Consider the following 23,893-nt stretch of genomic DNA (forward strand, 5'->3'; position numbering starts at 1 on the left):
ACGGAACTATGATAGCAACGGAGAACTATGGGGTTTGATGAAATGAGGAAATTTGTCGGCAGAAAATGGGATCAGCTGGCACAAGACAGGGGTATATTGTAGATCGCTGAGAGAGGCCTTCGGCCTGCTATGGACATAAATAGACTGCGCTTGATAAAGTAACTTACATGTTCGTCCACTGACAAATGCTCCAAAATACGGGCACCAGGAGTCTTAAAGGAATGACAAACTTCTACCTGGGTATGTCTGAATATTAAAGAAAGCATACAAAATTTCCTTTTTCACGGACGAAAGGTAATTTGATTTTGCAACATGAAGCTTAAGGTCGTTTTTAAGAACATCGAGAGTCATTGTATTATACACGGTTGTATACGCCACTGACGTCCTTTGTATGCGGTCTTTGTGCGATCATTTCAGCTGTCCAACTTCATCGCACTCAGTAAACCTGTGCATATTGGAGTAACTCTTTGTGCAATGGTGCAAAGGCTGCCAAAGGCTGCTGCACACAAATAGAGAATAACGCGCATGCCGTCAATGATGTTCTTCGAGGAGTTATGCAGGTCAGTCACAGATGCCTGCAGCCGCGCGCGCTAGTTGCTTTTTTCCTTTTTTTTGTCTTTTGGAGGACGTACTACGGCAAACAACACGTCTGATCGACGGCTTCTATATTGTTCGGTGCTCTTCACAAGTTAATTATACGGGCGTTTGGGATACGCGAAGCATGGCCTTAACTACTCGAGTCGCTTATTGCGACCGCCAAGCGTGAGTAGCTTCGCGTCGGTGTTGTTTGCAAACATACGGCGCTGCAGCTGCGCAGAACGCGCCTGCGAAGCCACGTTGCCGCGTATACGGCCGCTATCGAACGCTGGGAAACTCCGGCATCAGTCCAGCTAATAGGCCGAGGAAAGACCTGGCGTGCGTGCAGTAATAGGCGCAGTTGCACGCGTTTACCTGCATGATACCGCAGGCGCTGCCGCGAGCGAGAGTGAATTCCGTGGGCGGTGAAAGCCTTGGGCAGCGGAGAACCACGGAGATAACCTTCACTGCCAGCACTGTGTGCGGACGCGCCTTATTCTAGCTGGTGCAGTCTGTCGAGAGAATGAGCAAGCACGTGCTCGCGAGCACTTGAATGGCGGCCAGAGAGCGCGGCCCGATCGCAGAGGTGTATTTATTTCTTTTTTCTTTTGTCGTCGCAGCGGTAGGTAATTACTCGTTTCCGGTGGCGGAAGCACGGCAACACTTAACTGCAGCTGTTTACACTGCCGTCGCATGCATGACCACGTGAGTATGTTGCGAGAAGCCGAAAGTCGGGGACCTGGGATCGATGGGAGGTTCGCGGGGGCGCTAAAACGTAGGTCCGGCGTTTGTTCCCGCTAGCATCGGCCGCCACCGACGTCGTTTGGACAACATCGTCTGGCTGGAAATTCAGTGTGTGTGAGTGCGTTTGTGTCGATCCTCCGGGGCGGCTCAGTGGCTATGATTCTGTGGGGCTGAAGACGAGGTCATAGGTTCGTTTCCCAGGCGCAGAATATTGATGGCGACATGCGAGAACGCTTGCGCCCACTTAGATTTAGGCGCATCACAAAGAAACTTCATAGATGTCATCGCATTTCCTGTTTAGTGCGCTTGTTGCCACTGTTGAAATCCAAAGTTCTATACCGTTCGCAGCCCTGTAATCACACAGTTGGCAGCAATGTTTTGCGAGCTCCTCCATCACAATCGGAAAAACTTCAACGTGAGCTTTCTTCATTTCAGGGAAAGTCTCCTAATTCTCGCTTCTTGCATTGTCACGTAGCCATTGATATCTGCTACAGTAGAGATCAGCAGTGCACGCAACTCCTGCTGTACAATCGACAAATGTAGTCGCAGATTGCAGGTCAAATGACCGCTGCTGATCGCGCGGTGGCATTAGCTCTTCCGGCGAACGCTGTGCGGAGGAGTTCGCTAGCCGTCTTGGCCAAATTGCGTATCCCATGCCAACTATGCGAACTGAACTGAACCGCGTACAAGACGCGATTGGTGTGCCTTCTCAGATGGCTCAGGGCCGAGGGCACTCGCTCGGTGAAGCGGAAGCAGTAAACGGAACGCTGGCACTCCCTCCGCAGAGAGAGGGTGACCTGTGGTTGGTGGAGAGAATATGAATTACCAGGAAGGTTCGTAGTCAACAACTAAGTTGAAAAGCAGTGATAAATATTTTTCTAGGAGCCTGCATAAACTTGGAGGCGCATTACATTGTTGTTTTCTTTTGTTTATGCAATCCATGTGAATACACACCGCATAGACTCAAGTAAGAGCCGCACCTTTCTGTACTTTTTTCCAGAATTTTGTCCAGAAGAGAGGTGTGCAGCTGTCACAAGAATAAAAACGTATTTTTTTTTACCGTTGCATTACAGAGGCTGACCTGTTTTACCTTGAAGAAACCGAACTGATGTAAATAATCGTGTAGGCTGAGATGAGTAACGCAGTTACAAACAAACGAACAAAAATAACACTTTCATGTGAGGCTATGGATACAAGCCGACACAGCTAAGCTAGGTTTATTCCTTCCGAAAAAGAAGATGACTCATTTAAACTCTTATAGCTCCAGGAGAGCCTTACACAGCTGCAACCCCCCTTTTTCTTTCCCAGCGAGTTCCTTAGCTTATTTATTTATTTATTTCAATACCCTAAAGGCCCATGCGGGCATTACATAGGGGGGATTCACCAAAGAAAACTTATAGATATACAACACAGGTTATAAACGGCTGAAGACAGAAATAAACAAGTTAAGAAGCCAGGTACAAGTTATTAAGAGAAAAAATGGCTAGGAACAGCATCTGGAAAATTGCACATGTGGCAAATTCCACAAGACAAAAAAAGAAAAAAAAAGAAAAAAAAACGCAGCACCTTCAGAAGTTGCAAACATGGCATCTAACATTTCACGGCACGCACAAAAAACAAAAAAAGAAAGGAAAAAACAAAGACGCACATCATTTTACGTTGGAATTTTCTAAGTATGACCAAAGAGCTGTTTGAAATGATGTTTCACCGATGGCCGCAATACTAGACGGAAGGAATTTTTCATAGATATGAAAAATTGTCCGCTCTCGTAAGATGCTAATTTTGGACCGTTGCTTTAACAGGCGTCACGAACAGTTCATCTTTTCTTGTTAACTGCTACATACGTATAGCTCCAACTTACTGACAGCATGCATGCGTTTGAAGTTGTAAACCTTTTTTTCTTGCTTTTCGACTCGCCAACAAGCGTGACTGTGTCCTTCAATAATTCTTCCTTTTTTAATTTTCATTCGATATCTGTACTTTCTTATGATATCTTCAATCATTCTAAACATTCCTAGTGTCTCAGTGCTCACATTCCCAACTGTATAATTAGCAGGTGTATAAGTTCAGGTGAAGCGTTGCATTTTGGTGTTTATTAAAATGTGAAATGCCCAGTAGCATGTTCTGATACCTCACTTTACCGACCTTACACTGTACGCGCTCTTTAATCAAAATCGTATAGGTTGAATACAGGAATGCGTTGCGATCAAATTAATATTTTTAGCATGTGTTGTAGACCGGCATATTTACTGAGCGACCTTTCTTTAATAGATTTCTTTTTTTTTTTTTCGTCTCTACCAAAGGATACCCGCGGTTAGTATACTATGGGCTCTCGCAGTCAGGATATTCTTTATTTGTGCCCGTGTGCTGGCTTATTATCTACTGTAGGATAGTACGCTGCGTGAAAATACGAGTAGAAGCGGACCAGGGCACCGAGTGTAGACAGCCAAGCAAAACAAATGTGTTTATACAGCATTTCTTTGCTTCGGTTATATTTTCCCGCGGGTCGTTTATAGCACGCCCGTGAACCGTCGCGTGATATACGTATTCGGGTCGCCTGTGAACGAAGTTGCGCGGCTATCGTGGCCCGAGACCAACTGATCGAGCTAGCTCTTTCACCCGACACATACGAGCGCAGTGATCAGAAATTCCTGTCGGCCAAGTCAGTGGCATGAAAAATGAAACCGTCACGCAAGAAGCGAACGACAAAGAAAAATTTCATGACTAGTTAGAATTATAGTGCACGTTGGACGCATATTTGGGGCCGTGTTTTGACCAGACGTATATACTGTAACGCATGATGTGGGTGTGGTTATTTGTTTATTTGTGATCATTGGCAGTTCGAAGCGCATGAGAGACACAAACCTCGGCAACGTTCACAGATGCTCCGTAAACACGGCGTTGATTTCATTTTTTTTTAGTATGTGAATGCATGTCGTTATTGATTTAGGTTCGGAGGGCGTTCCTCTGCAGTTATGTGCTGGAAACGATGTAGGCATGTTAAACCGCACAACGCTGCAAATAGCCGTGGAAAAGAGGGAGCAGTCGTGGCTGATTGAGACAAAAAAGCGAAGTGAGACAAGATCTTAGTTATTCCTATTACAACGAAAGCAAAGAGCTGAATGCGGTGCCTAAGCTTCGATGTCTTACTCTTCAGGACCGTCAAAAAAAAAAAAAAATATTTCATTAGCGTGATAGAATGACGTCAGAGTGATGGCAGCTTCGTCTCGTTCGCCACGAGAGTGTTCAGTGCTGCGCTGTACCTTCTTGCAGGCAGTTTCCACGCGGCCCCACTCTCACTGCGTGGCGTACGCCGAGCTCGTGATTCTTGGCGTCGCTCCTCCTGGGCGCGCGCGCTCGCTCGCTGCCTGGCGACTGCGTATGCCTCCAGCTGATGGCCGTAATGTATTCTCCCTGCGGGAGAGCACCGCATCGTCGCGTACGGCGCACACTCGCCCCGAAAACGACTGCGCAATATGGAGATTAGTGGCAGTGGGCATCCGCCGCAACAGTTGCACGGGAGGACAGCGCGGCAGCCCGGAGGAAGGCGAGCCTTATGAACATCGGTGGCGGCGTCCAGAAGCGACCCGCGGGTGGCTGCCAAAAGACCGCGGGACCTTCGCAGCGCGCGGGGCGCCGTGCGTAAAAAAGCGGGGCCCATTATGCTCCGCGTTGCGTCAAGTCGCGCACGCCTGCCGCGTGCCACGTCCTTCCTGGCCGCCTCGGGCAGCCGCGGTGTACTGCAGTGCGCGACGCCAGGCAGAAAAGAAGGCAAAGGAAAAAAAAAAGTGGGCGATATCGGCGTAGCTGCGCTCATCTCGCCTTGCCTGGGAAATTTCGTGACAGCGAGTTGTGGAAAGCGACCGCGATCGAGCTGCAAGGAAATCTTAACCGAAACATTGAAGACCCACAAGTGTAATTCTAGGAAGCATCCAAACATGTTAACCTTGCAGTGGGATCAGCGTACTTTTCGTGAAACTTTTTTTTTGGGGGGTTGTTTGATTTATCTGAACGTTAAAGTATTTGATCCTACAGGGCTCGTCTCCAGACTATAGTTGGTTTAATCTTCTCGATGAAAAAAAAAAAAGATCGAGAATGGAAAAAAATTAAATTATGGGGTTTTACGTGCCAAAACCACTTTCTGATTATGAGGCACGCCGTAGTGGAGGACTCCGGAAATTTCGACCACCTGGGGTTCTTTAACGTGCACCTAAATTTAAGTACGCGGGGGTTGTCGCATTTCGCCCCCATCGAAATGCGGCCGCCGTGGCCGGGATTCGATCCCGCGACCTCGTGCTCAGCAGCCTAACACCATAGCCACTGAGCAACCACGGCGGGTAATCGAGAATGGATGGGACGCGTAAAATACGGGCACTGTGCCCGCCATGCACATGTTTCTTTGTTACCTATACTCTGGCGACTCGAACTTTAGTATTTGCTTTTCAAGCGCTATTACGCAATACGTGCCGTTCTCCCTGGGCTCGCAAAGTTCATAAGCAGAGCATAGCGCATAATTTATACAAACAAAACTTGCAAATATGCACCTCACTTTAGGTGATTCGTCGCCGTGGCCTGCAGATTTGAGCCGCACACTGTAGCTGCAAATATGCGAATATGCGACTTCTCGTTGGAGCAGCGCGTAACAATCGATAATTATTGATTACCCTTCGACCGCAGCCGTGATACTGCGATTGACACGCCCGGGATGGGTATTCAAATAAGCGGATTTCGGAGCTGTCGCGAGTCCTGAGGGTGATTTCCGAAAAGCGGGGTCTCTTTTCCGGCGCGTAACGCTTACCAATCAAACTGTCTTGCCCGTAAGCTGGAAAAAAAAAAAAAAAAACAGCAAACATCAGGTGGCGTCAGCCCCCTTGAACGCGCGCACCCTCAAGACAAGAGCGGAGAGGTGATACCGTGCACGGAACAAAGCCTTACTTGCAACGTGATTGCGTCAGAAGCAACGAGGAGGCATAGATTGAGAGACACAGGGCACAGCACGATCCACCTTGACCTTTGAATATGTTGGAGCGAATCCAAAATTGCCGGCCTTCCTTTTTTGCGGTCGGTATAAGGGCGCTGGTCAAGGTTTCGCGCCGTTCACGTGGGAAAGGGCTGCAATTGCGTACGCACAGGATATGGTTTGTGTGCCCTAACAAACGCAGTTTGATTCTCATCGGTGTCTGTGCTGTCGACTGAGACATTCTCTGCTTCCGAGCGATGCCCAAACTTCCGATTCCCCTTTAGGCCACGTCGAAACAGACCGGTACAATTCGCCCTTCGGCCGCAAGCATATCTTTTCGCAGAGATTAGCTCAGTTTTTACAGCGCTCATCTGCTACAGGGATCCTACGGAGCTTTTGTGGCAGCGGCTTAAGCTTACGTGGCGGTAGCCTTAGCTTTCAGGTAATCAAAATCATCGTCATAACGACACGTCAATGACGAGGTAAAAAATAGATGCAGAAGTGAGCGTGTAAGCTTGTTTACAAGAAAGTCGACAAATGGTCACGATGCGTAAGGCTCAGGCCGGCTCTCGACATTATGAGATTAAAAATGCATGCGGAATATTTCCATTTGAAAAGTAGCACTATGACTAATGACACAACGACATCTGCGACGAACAAACGCCAAGAGCAGCAGTGCCTCACAAGACAACGTTCTCTATCCTTCCGCTAAGTAGTAAGCGAGAACCAGCATCAGTATGAAATATTAGGTCATGAGAAGCCGCAGTGGTCGCGATTTAAAGCATGGAATATGACAGTGGAATAAGTTAGATGACGAGATGCTCCAGATGTACACGTAAACAAAACGGCTAAGTACGCTGCTGTCGGCGCCGCGGGTGCATGACACTCCTAAGCTGCTTCCTTCCGCGCGCACATCTGGCTGACAGCGCCGGGAATCTCATGATGCTCCCCGACTTTCCAGGGCAGTCGGCTCTCGTACCCCTACTGCTCTACAATCTCTGCTTGAGTGACGACAGCATGCGGGGTTGTACCGCAAAGACTATATGTGCTGTGCCGAACACGGGGACGTACTATGGTGAACAATCTGACCAACTCATGAACCTTCTATACAGAACGTATATTGCCCTTTTCTCATCTCATATCTTTTGGATATAGCTCCTCTCCCTGCACTGTTATTCCTGCAACCACTCGCCCTTTGCTCGCTGCCGTTTAAATGTTAGCCGCTAAAGCTAGACCGCTATACATGTATAGCGGTCTAGTTTTAGCGGCTGGACACAACCGCTAAATAGCAGCTGGACACAGTGTGTCCAGCTGCTATTTCCTTTTTTTTCCATTCCTCACATAGTTTATAAACAACCAGTTTTGCTACATACTAAACGGCTGTGTGCGGGACATTGGAGCGAGGGGAGAGCGCATGTTTTGAGGCACATCGCCTGTTCCCTCGTTATCGCTCGCCCGAATGCCTGCCCACGGCCCCGTGCCGCGAACCGGCCACCCGACTCTCCTTTATGTTCGGATTCCGGACGGTCTCGACGAAAGTACAGTTGTCATCCTATAGGCGGACTACAAGGACCAACTTAAGCGGACAGTGATGTGCTGATTGTGCTCGTGTCAATGTTCACGGCAACTGTCATAGTACGAAACTCAGCGGATTCTGGGCAAAAGTTGCTATTAATTACGCGGTGCTAGTGACAGAACTGACGCGTCTTTATATATATATATATATATATATATATAGGTTCCACATTATCAATAGGTCACAAGCTGTCGGCAGTTCCTTGCTGGCAGTTGGAGTGGAAACGGTGTAGGCTCAGTGTACGAGCACCATTTGTCCGCTACTGCTCGCGAGGTGTAATAAAACATAAATCGATATACGTGCGTGGAGTTATCTTTCATTCGTTAACTGCCAAATAAAGAAAGTGAATTAGACAGTGAACTATCCTTTCATACAGAACGTTCTTGAGTAACCGCTTCTTTGCGGTACAAAGAACGTAGGAATACTGATGTCTGGTGAGCGAGACAAAATATTCTAGAAGGAATTAGTAGTTTGCCCGAAAATAGAAGGTAAGGATTTCTCCTCACGCCACGAACTGCCTTGCCTCTATGGCGCAGATAAGATTCCACATCGCTCCTTTAGAGTCGGCATGCTCTACAAGCAGAAGCTATTGGGTATGTGTTTGTAAAGCACTGTGTTAACAGAAACCTGTTTAAATACGTTTCTGGAGTGCTTGGGGCGGACGGATTGAAGACATATTTTCTTGGTACCAACAGGTGGTCTATGTCTATATATATATATATATATATATATATATATAGATAATGTGGTTTCAAGCGTATGTGTGTGTGTCACCTGCGTGCGCACGCATGGATCGTCCGTTGGTGCTATAGTTGTGCTCATGAGCGAAGCGACACGTGACCCTGTGAGCGCGCGTTCACAAAAAACGGCGCGGTGACGAAACGTCGCCGCGTATTGTACACTAATGTGCCGTCAGCGGCTGGCAGTCCAAGCACCTTCTTTAAAATAATGTACATCGGGGGTCAAAAGCACAGGAGAGCCCCGAGCGGGCAATACTAGAGAAAGAGAGAAAATGTTCATCGTGCAGGCACGACTTTGCATGCAGCCCGCGTTACCTCACCGCTTTCGGGGCTGGAAAGAGGACTCGCTTCTTTGCGTCACTTCGCAAGTTGCTTTCTTCAAGTTTTTTTATATATATTTTTTAAATCTTCGCGTGGAGCTTTTAAGCCGGTTGCTGCAGGTACTTATGGCGTCGATTGCTTCTTCCTCATAGCGGCAACGGTCCATTGCGGGCTGCCGAAGCTTCGCTGCTAAGTGAAACCGTGGTTTGCAAACCTAATGCGCGTGCGGTTCTTTCACAACGTGTACGTATACGTAACACAAGTTTTAACGCGGTGTGGCGTTCCAAAGAGGTTGCGAGAACAACGTGCGAATTGAGATACCTTGCTTACAGTAGGTTGTTTACTATACCAGCCATCTTGGCCGAGCACGAAGCACAATGTCGGAAATCCTTGAAGCAGGAGGGACAGTAATTTCCTACAGCAGGTGAATCAGTGAACGATATATTAACGATATATTCAGTGGATAGAAGCGCAGCAACTGCGGCTCATCGTGTTGTCCGTGCAGACGGGATTGATTGGGTAGACCGCTTTTGTGTCCGCTGTATTAACTCTGCCGGGCCGAGCCGACTCAGTGGCCATGGCGTTCTGCATTTGAGCGCGAAGTCGAGGGTTCGATTCCTGGCATGCCGATGAGGCGAAATGCAAAAACCTCTGGTGCACCGTGCTTTAGGTGTGCCCTAAAAACCACGCAGGGTTAAAATTATTCGTACCCCCTATATATATATATATATATATATATATATATATATATATATATATATATATATATATATATATATATATATATATATATATATATATATATTCGCACCGGCCTATATAAGCAATGCATGTGGACCTCTCAAGAAGTAGTGTCAATGCGCACACCTCTGTTGTGCGTCATCGAACAATAAGTAGGGATATAAACGATGTACATATAATGTCGCCTAACGCGCCCAGACCTCTTAAGGAAATAGCGCATGCTATTGAATGTTTTCTTTGAAAGTTCTCTAGTTAGCCTACCCCATTCTCGGGTCATTGCGTATGAGCCCATTCGTGGCCAATACTCCAGAATGGGTATATATGCCACTCTGACATGAGAGGTAAAGAAGCCTTAAATGTACGAGGCCGAATCAGCAAGTCTTTGCCCTTATATTTTATTAGCCAAAATAAGGTACATGCAGGTAATTACAAATATACGTACTATTCTACGTACCTTAAACTACTTCTTCACATAGTTCCCACACCGGTTCAGACATTTGTCTCATCGCAGCACTAAATTTGAGGTGCCCCTGTGCTATGTCGTCGTCAGTCAACGATGCACGCGGCCTCCGCGAACGCTCATTGTTATGCAAGTCTTCACGGCCTTTTGGGAACTCACTAACACGACCATCTCACACTTTTCAAAGCGAGACACCTTTCCCCATACGTGGGCTGCATTTTCCTGTGGATTTCGATGGGCGTTCGTCCCTTGCTCCATAGAAAACGAATCACACTTCGTTGCTCGTACGCCGTGGACGTGTGATGCACAACCGCCATCTTGAATAACCGACAGCAGCGCCGTCCCGCGGAGCTACCGGTAGATAAGGCCGGGACGGTCCAAGAAAGGTCTACCGCTGGGAATGGATACGTTGACTTCGCATTTACAGCGGTAATTTGGCTAAAAAAATGGGGGGAAAGACTCTCATTCGCCCTCGTATACTGACATGTCGGCCCGATGCGGCATAAGGGGTATATCACTTATGTGTCGGTCTTCGCTGAAAACACACTTCTCCACACCAGTTTCTTTCCCCGACAAGGATCAAACATCGCCGTTATCTCACAACATGCATCCATTTGAACTGGTTGCATTTTTGCATAGCTTGTGAACAGTGCAGTGCAGTGGAAAAACAAACATTATCCGACATTAAAGTTGTGACCTGTGCGGTGCACGAACATTGCATGAGTTTATATGTTGCATAAAAAATTACGGCAGGACTCCTCTCATGATGACTGTCGACGGTAATGCGAACAGCAGTCGAGCAATGTAGCGACAGACCATATTCCTGAAGTCGCCGTTTGTTTAACAAGGGTAGTGGTAATTCTGAGACTTTCGTTAATTTGTCTGTATGCCACATACTCCGACATCTTCCCACTTTGCTATGACACTCGCTTGCCAAAGGCGATCATCAGCATGGACTGTAGGGGTGTGTGAATAGGGATTTTTGAGACCGAATCGAATACGAATCGAATAGTGCGAAAAGAGACTCGAATCGAATACTTTTCGAATAGTTTTCCAATAATGAACAGCTGTTATGAGAAATAATATAAAACGATGTTCGCATCCCATTGTAGTTACACTTAGCAAGTTTCTGTCATTACATAATACATTATGAAGCGTTGTTTATCAAAAGCACGAATGGAGCGTTAGGAGCATACAGGTAGTTTCTTCGCATGCACAATGCTCTTCAGAGAGAGCGAATGACCGCTGTACAGCCCGCAAAGTATGGCTAAGCGACATAGTCTACTGCACTACGGAAGTTCTCGTGTTTGATGTCTATATATGCCTACGGGAGTGAAAAATTATTGTACTCTTGTTCCAATTTTAAGTTGCAACGTTGTCGACTTGGTAACGTACGTCGAATTCCAGAAGACCCGCAAACGCTTGTGCACACAAACCTGTGCAGTGTATTGCTGATGTCTCGTGGCCTGAGTGCCCTGACTTCGCCAGTAACCTAAAAAATGTCGTAGGGCTGCAGATTTTTTAGTCTTCAGCTTTGCGGAGTTGCGAACAGCATCGGGTCCGACCCGAGCCCGAAGTTCCTAGGCCCGAGCCTGGCCCGGGAGCGAGTCAAAAATTGCTTACTCGGCCCGGGTCCGAATTTTCTGCCAAGCCCAAGCCCGTGCAGTGGTCTACTTGGTGCTCGCAGGTTCGTTCGTTGCCGAGGGCCAACTGTCGTAACTCTTTGAGACGCACGTGATGCCGACCTATATTATAGCGAGAGATGTGCTGGTCCGTTACAGGATACTGCAGGTCTTGATGGGCCCAAACAGGTGGGGCAATCGAACAAAGACAGAAAGAACCCATCTGAGCTATAAACATAGGCAACGGGGTAAATCGGGAGGAAATAAGCGACTGAATAGTAAACACATTATGTAGAAAGTAAACATAGATACACAGCAAACATAATGAATGGCCGATAAAAAACACTGTTAACACTATTACCACGCGCAAACGTCGTTACTAAACTGACAACAAGGAAACGCGTAGGTGTATCATGCCCAACAATACCAATCATTTTATTTAAATCTGAAGGCTAGCGGTTTTTTGCCGTCACTGTTAACGGAAAAAACGAGTATTAACGAGAAAAAACTGCGACAAATATATGTCGTCAAACGCGCCCTTCCTTTAATAAAGTAAATAGCTTCGTTTAAGCGTTTGTCTATTCGTTTGCATCGACAATCATTGTCGATGGTTCCTGCCCAACTCTTTTATGAAATGTTGGTGTTTGTTTCGTGAAACAACTTGTATATGCAGTCACGACACAACACAAGCATTTTATTATTTATTCTGTGGGCGCGCGATAAAGAACCCCACGTGGTCAAAAGTAATCCGGAGTCTTCCACTACAGCGTGCCTCATAAACATATCGTGGTTTTGGCACGCAAAACCCCAGGAAAAAAAAAATACTTACTGGCTATGGCAGTAAAGTTCAATTTTTCTGTTATATGTTACAGGCACAGGCGTAAATTAAACTTTAGAAAATTCTCCATATTGATCTATAGCAACCACTTTTACCTGCATTTATTCAGCCGCACTGGATGTCGTACCGAAGCGCACTGTAGCTGCCTCAAGACGCTATCCTGCCTCAACGCTCTCCGACAGACCGTTGCAAGGCACCTGCCGGAGCACGAAAGCATCTGCAGCGTCTGAGTGAGAGGTAGGCGGTTACGAGCCCGCTACCTTCCATTGAAATTCTCGCTCAGTGGCTACGGTGTTTCGCTGCTGAGCACCAAGTAGCCGCTTCGATTCTAGCACATGGCGGCCGCTTTCCTAGGTAGAGAGATAGTAACTTTTTAATATATAAAGAATATCTTGTATTCTAGAACACATGTCCACTTGAAAATTCACGCCGACTCTATTATTATTATTATTATTTATTGGCATCTCCTATGAAACTAGGTGGTGACAAATAGTCACAGAGTCTGCTTGAGCTAATTAGGTATGCTATACATGCTTATCAGTCTTACATTTTCGCCTACATCTCCTTAATCTTTTCGCTTTCCCTTAAAACCTCATTATCTACCTTGCTTTTATGTCTAAGCAATCAAGAAAGTGGATTACCACGCCGATTTTTCGACCGAAGTTGTCACTATGCCTCAATGACACACCACCGCAATTTCTGAGCGGTCTTGCTTAACCAGATTTAGCTATACAGTGCAAGTTCTAAAACGCCGTCTAGGGATCGTTTCATCGAAATAATTTTTCGAATGAGTTTATTATTGGAGGAGGAGACAGAAGAAATTGAATGACCTGTTACCATACCGCTAGGAGGCGCCTCGAGCAGTGTCCGCAAGCGACGTTCCTTCCCTCTCCCCTACTACAATGGAGGGACGTGACGAGCTCCGCCACCACTTTCCTTTCCATCCTTTTTCGCTTTGTCTGTTTAGGTAGATAGCACGTTTATTCATATCAGTTTAAATACAATGATAATCAGGCCTACGAAAGCCTCAAAGGGCTTAAATGGCAGCAGGAAAAATTTCGGCAGAATTAGAGGAACTAATCCAGCACAACACATCTCACGATGAATGCGCACGTTAATGCCATTAGCGTGGAATCAATGTAACGACACACCGTATTGGCAACGCAGAAACGTGGCATGTATGAAGCTTGTATAGTATACTGTCGTGCTCTTCTCTCGCGCTTCCCCTTGGACACGCTGCACCATCTAGCGATGCCTACGCGAAGACCGCGCGTGCTACTGTCTGTGTATATATGACGTGGATTCGCTTCCGTCTAGCACCGGACAAATTTTAAATATCCCGCTGGAAATCAGTGAACTATCATCTCTGAAAGAGAGAATAAAAGTAGGGGTGGAAAATTGTGCTCAACGAAAAAAGAAAAACATAAAGAAAACAACGAAAGAAGGAGAGGGAGGTGGGGAGGTTGGAATATTATTTCCACCCCCCCCCCCCAAAAAAAAAAAGACTAAGCAACTCAATTAAATATAACTAAGTGCTGGTGCCTACAGCTTGAAATTTAGCACAGCGAATAGATACTAAAGCTTCCTTTGAAACGTTTATGCCTATTGGCTGCAATGTCTCGAACTTATGGATGAGGTATGAGTATTTTCCGTCTCGCGCAGAACGGAAATTTGACTGTAGGATGTAGGGTTTAAGTTCACCTAAGCTATCACCTAGTTGGTTGAAATGCTCGGCGAAGGCTTTGGGAAGCTTTTTAGCTGTGTCCGCGCAATATCCGTTTAACCTGGCGTTCTCTGAGTGTCCCGTTTCACCAATATATTGCTTCTTACAGAATAAACATTCGAGCATATAAATTACATCAGAACTAGTGCAAGTAAAGCTAGTTTTCAATTCGTGTGTATAGCTGTTTGCGGTGCTTTTAATTTTAAGGTCACTTTGAAGGTGCCTGCAGGTTTTGCACCTGGGGCGAGAACATGCTTTTATTACGGGAGAATGATGTTGGCTGACTTTTGCGTGCACTAACATGTCTTTAATGTTTCTGTTGGGGCGATGGGCCACTCTTGGTACCACCGGGAGTGCTTTTCTCAGATGATCGTTACTTGATAATATTGGGTGGTATTTTCGCAGGATGTTGTTTATGTTTGCGAGGGCATTAGAATATTTTGTTATAAAGTCTGGTGGTTTTTCATATTCTGGTGTAGGCTGTTTCTTAGCTCATTTTGACTGCCGCTCCAATTTTGACGCGAGTTCATAAGCCTTGTCGAGAGGAACTTGTGGATAGTTTCCTTCAGGTAACCTTGTTTAAAGGTAATTTAGGTGGTGGATATAATGGTTGTCTTCGCTGCAGATTCTGCTTATTCGTTTCGCTCGTCCGACGAAAATTCCTTGCTTGAAATATCGCAGGTGATGACTGTTGTAGTCTGAATATTGCTGGCTATCCGTTGGCTTTCAGTAAAATGTCGTTCTCAGTTTTCCATTTTCTATGGAGACCGTCGTGTCGAGAAAGTTGATTTGACTAAGAGATTGGTGAGCAGTAAATTTAATACTCGAGTGAAAGCGGTTGAAATGGCTTATTAGATCGGTTAAAGCGCTTGTCCCGTGTCCCCATATGTTAAATATGTCGTCAATGTAACGCAGATAGATGTACGGTTTTAAAGGGTCTGATTTTCTGAGGTTTCTTCAAGCTGACCCTTGACAATGTTGGCATATGTGGGAGCGAATGGTGTTCCCATGCTAGTGCCGAAAGATTTCAGGTAGTGAATGTAATCGAATTTGAAATAGTTGAGCTTGAAAACTAACGTAAGGAGTGACAGGTAAACTTCAGGAGCGTGCGCTTAGGGATTGACTGCGAGGAATTTCGATACGGCTTCAATTCCTTGACTCCTGGGTATATTAGTGTAAAGGGCAGAAACATCTAAAGGGACTAAAATAGCGCATTCGGAAAGGATTTGGCTGGCGTTAATGCCGTCGATAACTCGAAGGAAGTGGGCTGTGTCTTGAACAAAAGATGGAAGGGTGGTCGGGATGTTTGACAGGTGGTGATTTAAGAATTTAGGTAGTGACTCGGCAGGTGTGTTGTTATTGGACATTATATAGGCCGACCTGAGATTCCTGCTATAAATATTTCTTCTACTGGAACCTTATGTATTTTAGGAAGAAGATAAAAGTGACCTGCGTCTTTGTTCTTGCGCATCATGAAGCGATATTCAGATTGGGTGATTAGTTCCCTGGACAGGAGCTCCGCCATTGTACTTTGTACAAGGTTGCTGCAGCATGAAGTTGGGCTAGAGTCGAGTTTTCTGTAATGGGTGTAACACCCACACGCATACGCGCGCACACGCACACACGTACAAATAGAGAGATAGATAGAGAGATAGATAGATAGAGATAGATAGAGATAGATAGAGATAGATATACATGGATAGAGTGAGTGAGTGAGTGAGTGAGTGAGTGAGTGAGTGAGTAAATAAACTTTTATTTGGTCCAGCAAAACGCGATAAAACGCGCACCCGGCTAATCCCACGACGAGACTGACAGATCTAGTCTGCCGGCCCGATCGCGGGCGCGCTGGACGGCCAGGATTTGGCCCTCAAAGACGGGACTTCGCAGGAGCGCGTCCCACTCTTCCTTGGTGAACTTCGGGCCCAGCGACCCGCACTCTCAGAGCGTATGAGGCAAAGTAGCAACTTCACCACAGGCCACGCAAGAACAAGTCGGATAAACCTCAGGATATATGCTGTTAAGGGACGCCGAATTTGGGTAGGAGTTCGTTTGCAGGAGTCTGAGTGTGACCGCCTGCGACCTGCTTAGCTTGGAGTGAGGCGGCAGGAAAACCCTGCTCTCTAAGTAAAAGAATTTAGTAAGTTCATTGTGCGTTATAGGAGCGTCTCTGTGTCCGGGGAGAGAGTCGCCCGATCCGAGGGCAGCGCGGTCGGTAAAGCCACGCGCAGCCTCGAGGGCAGACTCGTTGAGGTTCAGAGGAACCCCCTCAATCGCCCCGACGTGGGCAGGGAACCAAAGGATGGAGTGTGTGGAGGTGTCGCCGTGTTTGGCGTCTTTCAGAATTTAAATTGCCTGCCGGGCTACCCGGCCTTTCTGGAATGCACTGACGGCCATTTTCGAATCGTTATACACCCTTTATCTCCGACCGTCTTGCACGGCGAGTGCAATGGGCGCTTGCTCGGCCACCTCGGGGTTCGTCGTCCGGACGGAAGCACAGTTGATGACTTTGCCCGGCGTGTCCACGACAGAAACCGCAAAAGCTTTGCCGTCTCAGTATGCAGCTGCGTCCACGAAGCTTGCTTCGATCTTGTTCTTGTTTATTTGCTTCTGTATATTCAATACTCTTGCCTTGCGACGACCGGCGTTGTGAACGGGATGAACGTTGTGGGGCGAAGGGGCGACCACAATTTTCTCCCCTATTTCTGTGGGGATCTGAGTGTTTTCAGACATGTTCTTGGTGGGTGCGAGTCCGATCTCCCCGAGGATACGCCTGCCGGCCGGCGTGGTAGACAGCCGCGTTAGCTGGGCCCGTTCCTGAGCCTCGGCTATCTCCTCCATGGTGTTGTGTATGCCGAGCCGAAGGAGGTCCTCGGTATGCGTTCTGACGGGCAGCCCGAGGGCTCTCTTGACGAATTTTCTAATGAGGGAATTAAGCTTTTTCCGCTTGGTCTGAGCCAGTTGTGCATGGCCACCGTGTAGGTGAAGTGACACCACAAAGGCGTTGATGAGCCGAAGCAGGTTGTCCTCCTTGAGGCCACGATGTCTGTTCGTGACCCTTCGGAAGAGGCGAAAAGCATTGTCGGTTTTCGCAATTATCTTGCGTAACGCAGTGCCGGTGCCGCCGCGTGATTCGATAAGCATACCCAGGACTCTGATAGTGTCGACCCTGGGTATCGGGTCACCGCTCCGAGTGAACAGGTGAATGTCACTTTCCGAGACCGGTTTCCAGCCATTGGGACTGCGGCCTTTTTCTTTTCTATAAAGCAGAAGCTCAGATTTGGTCGGGGAGCATCTGAGTCAGGTGGGTAGCAGGTACGGCTCCGTGACGTCTACCGCCCCTTGCATGGCGCTTTCCACTTGCCCTTCGCTACCGCCGGTGCATCAGATTGTGATGTCGGCGTAGATGGTGCGTTTGATACCTTCAACTCCGGCCAGATTCCTCAAGAGGCCGATCATGCAGATGTTGAAGAGGGCAGGCGAAATGACCGAGCCTTGCGGCGTGCCCCGTGGGCCCAGGAGCACCTCGCCGGAGACAAAGTCGCCGATCCGCAGCTTCGCTTTCCTCCCCGTCAGGAACGAACGGACGTAGTTATATAGTCTGGGGTCCAGCTCGAGGTCTGCGACGGAGGCCAGAATGTATTCGTGGAGAACGTTGTCAAACGCTTTCTCGAAGCCGAGTCCGAGCAGGGCCCTGGTGTCCCTGGTAGATAGATATAGATAGATAGAGATAGATATAGTTAGATAGATAGAGATAGAGGTAGATATAGATAGATAGAACGCGTGAAATATCCTAAGAATGGTAATTGCATTAAAAAAGACAATACGGATCATTAATTCTGTTCGTTTTCTTTTTCAGCGTGTTCAAAGTTGGATTAATGCATTTCTTAAAATTATCTCAGTAACAACGTGCTCCTCAATGCACGCGTCGTCAAGGTTGAACGTCAGTTCGCCTCAATGCACATTGATGCGAACCGCATCGTTTCGCTGCCGATGCAACAAAGGCAACTAGCAGCTCATGGCGGCGCGTGAGACAGCATTGCCAAGTGACCACACAAGTGCTGCCACCCGAGATCGCATCGGCATCTACGGCGACCCCATATCGACCTCGGCTATCATACTCTAATATAATTTCCGTGGACCAGCTGAATAGAAACTTTAGTCTGACGATGTGCAGTCGTAAACACGTGGCTGTATTTAGTGAAAATAAATACAGGCAGGAATATTTCCTAGGTATGCTGCATTTCGTGAAAAGGGTCAGAAAAAAGCAGACAGTGAAGCGCCAAACTACGAACTGTTCAATGACAGCCTGAAAAAAACGTATAGAAGAAAAGACAACTTCCGCGCATGCGCAGAGAGCCAAGATGTGACACAGAACTAGTCATGAGAACATACCTTGGATAAAGCACACTTCTGCAGAATACAATAGGATAGATGTATCGCTCACGCAGTCAGACCCTTTCTTTTTAATATAAAGCGCTTCCAACAACTCCCTTGCAGTTTGGCCCCTACTTTTGCCAAGAATCATTACTTGCTCAAAGCATGGCGTACAACGACAGGCTTTACAGTGCGCAGGATGAAGTCCTTTTGGCAGGGATATTTGCTAAGACTGTCTACGTTCTGGAAATGTTAAGAACGGATACGTTGATGTATACCTTTGAACATGGCCGTTCTCTTCCTTTTTGGCAAACAAGAGAACGCCCACGTGCGGTAAACTTGACTTATTTTATGCGGTTCCACTTTCTTCGATATCCAGACCTAATTAAAATGCCGCAAGTAGATGCACATCCCGTGAAAATTATTATTACTATTTTTTATAGGAACGGCTCTCATAGTTAGTCCGCGTCGTGCGCTATCCGGATTCTAGATGGCTGTATACATACACCGTCAAAGTAAGTCATTCTCTGTGCTTGGGTAGTTTCGTGCAAGCGAAGCGATCGCGTCGCTTCAGCGTGCGTCTTTTATGTTTCCTCTTTCTTTTTTTGGCCCAAGAGAAAACATAATTCATATTCATGCCTTTAGCCAGTTGTCCTTGGCCAACTGACCGCCAAAATGAGTACCCGCGTAAATAGACAGTCTTCCGCTCGTGTAGAATCGTTTTAGGCTGCACATCTTTTCGTTCGACTCACGCTGGCGCTTTTATGCTCGGTGCGTAGTAAAATACCGCTTTCCAGGCTCACTTCGGCTCTGACAGTGCCAAGAAGTTCCTTTCGCAAGCGGCAGGCACGACTCCTGATTAATGTCGCGTGATCGATGCCAACAGCAGCGAAATGCGGCGAATCAGTGAAAGAGAACATCTCACTCTTCGTTTCGGCAGTGTGCTCGAAAAGAAAACGTATTTATGCTTAGCCGATTGTAGCTCCGATAAGATCTCCGTCTTTTTTTCTTTTTGCATTCAGAAGGCCAGTTACCGGAAGGGAGAAAGATCGAATGCGGTAGCCGCTTCGACGCTTGTTAACGCCAGGTGGCCCCGAGATGGGGAAGATGGACATTTATCCTTAGTGCGCTGAGACCAGCCGGCGTCGTTGGAAGGGAGAAAGCTGACCTGGCAAGCGGCATATGCCGCGGGAGAAAAGCAATGTGCCGGAAGAGGATTTGCGAAGTACTTATAAACGAAGACAAAACGCACACTGTAGAAGAGGTAAGTGAATACATTAGGTCCATCTCAATACTTTTTCCTTTAATTGTAACTCATTACACTTTAAAGATAAGACAAAAAAAACTGGTTAAGGTTGCCCTAGCTCTGTCGGCAATAAACAAACACTATGTATTTGCTTATACAGGCATGGCGAACATTCGAAAAAATAAAGAATATAGGAGATTCCATCATTAGAGGAGGAGGGCATTTGGGATTTCTGGATAGTCGGCCTTAAGGAGGCCTACATTATTTTTTCACATTTGAAATACATAAAAGACAAACAAAGGGAGAACGCACTATACAGGCTGTAAAAATGAAACGTGTTGCTTTTAAGTAAGTATAACAACACTGCGTTATTCGTTCGCTATTGTACGGATGATTACTACAATTATCGTACGTACGCACATTTTAGAATTAGTATTTTTATTTTGGAAACGCAAAGCCGTTGACAGGGTAGCGCTTCTCGGCAGTGCCTGCTCAACGGCCGCGCACATCAAGTGTGATTACATGCAGGGGCGTCTTCTAAGTATTGCTGGGTGTTTGCAGCCAGCGTGTCTGTTGCACATGCTGGCAGACGCGCATCGCGTGCTGCACTTTCCTACGTGGCCAATGGAATATTGTTATCGCGCACTGCTGCGGCTTTCGTCAGTGGGGTTTCCCCTCAGCAGAATGAGCCTCGCTGGCTAACGTTGGCTGAACTCGAAAATTATGCGGGTCTGGGGTGAAGGAGGGAAAATGCAACTCGTTGCGGCGAGAAAAGAAAAAAAAAAAAACAAGACGAAAAAGGTACACCGTCTCGATTCTGTGAATTTCTCGCGCGACTGGTGCGCAGTATTGTGTACTATACTGGAGGGAGTCCCGAGCGGCCTCCTTGCAGAGGCCTGGCAAAAACCACGCAAATGAGCTTTTCTACACCGTTGCGCCGTTTCTTTCGCCGTGCATAACTAACCGTCCCTCGGCGTGCGTCACGGCGGCACAGAGAAATTGATTGATGGCAAACAGACGAAAAAAAAAAAAAAACGTGGTTACAAGCAGTGACAGCGAATGATTGCGCTAGTATATGGAGACATGCGGCTTGCGAATCTTTTTTTTATTATTATTATTATTCATTTTGTTCCCCCCTCCCACTGCTTTAGCTGTGTTTCGTCGTGTTCTTCCTTCGTATATTTTGAGTGTCTCAGTGCTTCTTTTGTTACCATTAAAAGAATTTCCTGAGTGCACAATCTCGGGAAGCTGCCCGCCCACTACTCTCTCGTACATGTTTCGACGCGTGCTGTTTCGCAGGTTTTTTTTCGCGCCTGGTTGTATTCCGGTCTTTAGCGACCAATTGCGTTTACATTTCGCATTCATCGTAAATAACCTGCAAATTGACTAATGGACTAGTGCTGCACAAAGTTATAGAGATTATTCGTTGACGATCTCTGGGAGAATGAATTGTTATTGACGGAAAGATGCACATAAAGCTGTATTGCTCCCAGACAACCTTGGCTATGCAGTAGGCACTGCATGCATGAGTGCGAACCTTCATGCAATAACGTTTTATTCCGGCCACAAACATAAGAAGAAAAAGAAAAGAAATAGCGGTTTCACCCGAAGGGCGATGCGCTGACTGCGATAGCAAGGCTTAGCGTTGCACTCGAACTTCTCGGACGGTGTTCTAACTACACGCGGGTCCGACTAACGCGTATACGCGACATACGTGGGTGCGCGTATGTCGCGTCCGCTTTAAAACGCCTTAACACGCCGTGTAGGGCCTGTAATGGCATTGCACAGGTGCCACTACGCGGCCCGCGTACAGAACCGCGCCTGCAAAATTACGGTGACATTGCTTTGCTCTTTTAATATTTAATAGTCTGAGAAGATTTAACATAAAAGGCATGCGCCGAGAAGGTTATGGTCGAGGACATTTGTTTGCGGGCAGCAATTCTCAAAATTCCGAGGAGTAATTTAGTCAAGAACGCAAGACCTGGTATGAGCAACGTTAGTGATCGCATGGTACAGCATTATAACCCGCATACACGGCATGGATAACCATATACCACACATTTACGTAAATGTATGTGGACCATCAGGGAAACTCCTACGGCGACGACGAAAATCCGCCTGGAGTGCCCATATAATTGCTGTCGCGATAAGAAGCGTTCATCTCACGAAGTATTAACAGTTATCGTTGTAGAGTAGAGAGTGAACGCACGCTATGGCGCGCGCGAGAACAACCAAAACCAATTCTTTGTACCAACGTGGCTACGGGGCCGGTATTATTTGGTGTGGATGAGAAAACGCGTGGTAGAACAATTGGATGAGGAAAATGGACGCTCTTTTGTACAATAGCGTCAAGTAACTTATAACTTATTTGCCAGAAACGAGAAGAAAGGGGGTTAACCGAGGGGCCCGATCTTTATACGCAAGCTAATTGCTAAAACAAAGTGCTGTTCGTTTAGTTCGGAGGGTATAAAATCGGCATCATGGACTCAAGGAGGATAACCTCATTCGACTAATGCATGCCTTCGTTCTGTGCCACTTTAGATACGTGGCAGCCATGCATCGATGGAAACGGCTACAGCGGGATAAATTGAATGCACAGGTTAGGAAGATTACCAAGCGGGTTCTCGGGTTACCCGTATACTCTTGTACAGAGCGCTTAATGCAGCTTGGCATTCATAACACTCTTGAAGAGATTGCAGAGGTCCAGGAGCGCGCACAGCTAACTCGCCTCACAACAACGAAGGCAGGGAGATCCATCTTGCAGGAACTCGGATATCACCCCGATAGAGTAGCGGAGGAGTTCTCTGACGTTCCTCCGTCGATTCGTGAGAACATTACGGTCGCTCCAATACCTAGGAACATGCACCCCGATCATAATCGCGGTAGAAGGAGGGCAAGGGCGGCCAACCTCCTTAGGCAAATACAGTGATCAGCGACAGGTCAGCTTTGTGGATGCCGCTTCTTGTAAGGGACGTCGGGCGAGGCTGCGGACGCGGCCGCCCGAGCGCTTACCCACCGGGCACCTCAACCAGACTCTTCCGGCTCAGAGATTAGACAACCGCTTCTGCGGTTCAGGGAAATTCTGGCAGACTATTGCGAACGTCATCGGCTTTTCCCGGTCCCTGCTAAGGGCCTGAGTAAGGCCGATGAACGAACCCTGCGGCGCCTGCAGACAGACACACTGTTGTGTCCTGCAATAGCAAAACATTTTGACCCAAAAGTTGATGGGCGATGCCTTCACTGTGGGGAAGCCTCCGATAACTTTCACGTGGTGTGGGCATGCCAGATGAATCCGTCCCTTCCCCCCAACCCTTCCCCCACTAGAGAGGCATGAGAGGCAGCCCTACTCAATTGCTCGGCGCTGGAGTCTCAAAGGGCTCTAGTCCAACGGGCGCGGGTAGCAGCTTCGTCCAGTGGGGTCCCAGACTAAGGACTCCACCTATGTAAAGGGCCATTTTTGGCCTGCAAACTCTCAATCCGTTGAATAAACGTTTTTCATCATCGGGCGTTCACCATCGTCACTGTTGATGGTCGGCAAGGAATCACCAATGCTGCCTCGGTTCGGATGAGGGACTCCGAAATAGTTGAACAAATGGCTATTGCACTAGCCCTGCTGGATTGCTCACGGGATGTCATCTATAGTGATTCAAGGTCTGCAGTCAGAGCATTTGAAAAAGGCACCGTTTCCAAACAGGCCCTCAGACTTATTGGGGACAAGGCAATCACGCACCACTTCATTTTTTGGTTTCCCGCACATCAGGGTCAGATAAAGGGTGCTCCTCCAAACCTCAACGAGTCGGCTCACGGGGCTGCGCGTGAACTTGCCCACCGCGCTACCCTCGACCAATCGGAAGCCGACTCCCCAGAGAACAGGGACACGCCCTCCACCTACAACGAGATTACTAAACACTACTATCTCAGCCGTAGAACCTACTTTGTTCCTCATCCGCACCTCAATAGAGCTCAAGCATT

Source organism: Dermacentor andersoni, chromosome 1 (assembly GCF_023375885.2).
Source record: "Dermacentor andersoni chromosome 1, qqDerAnde1_hic_scaffold, whole genome shotgun sequence".
Lineage (NCBI taxonomy): Eukaryota > Metazoa > Arthropoda > Arachnida > Ixodida > Ixodidae > Dermacentor > Dermacentor andersoni.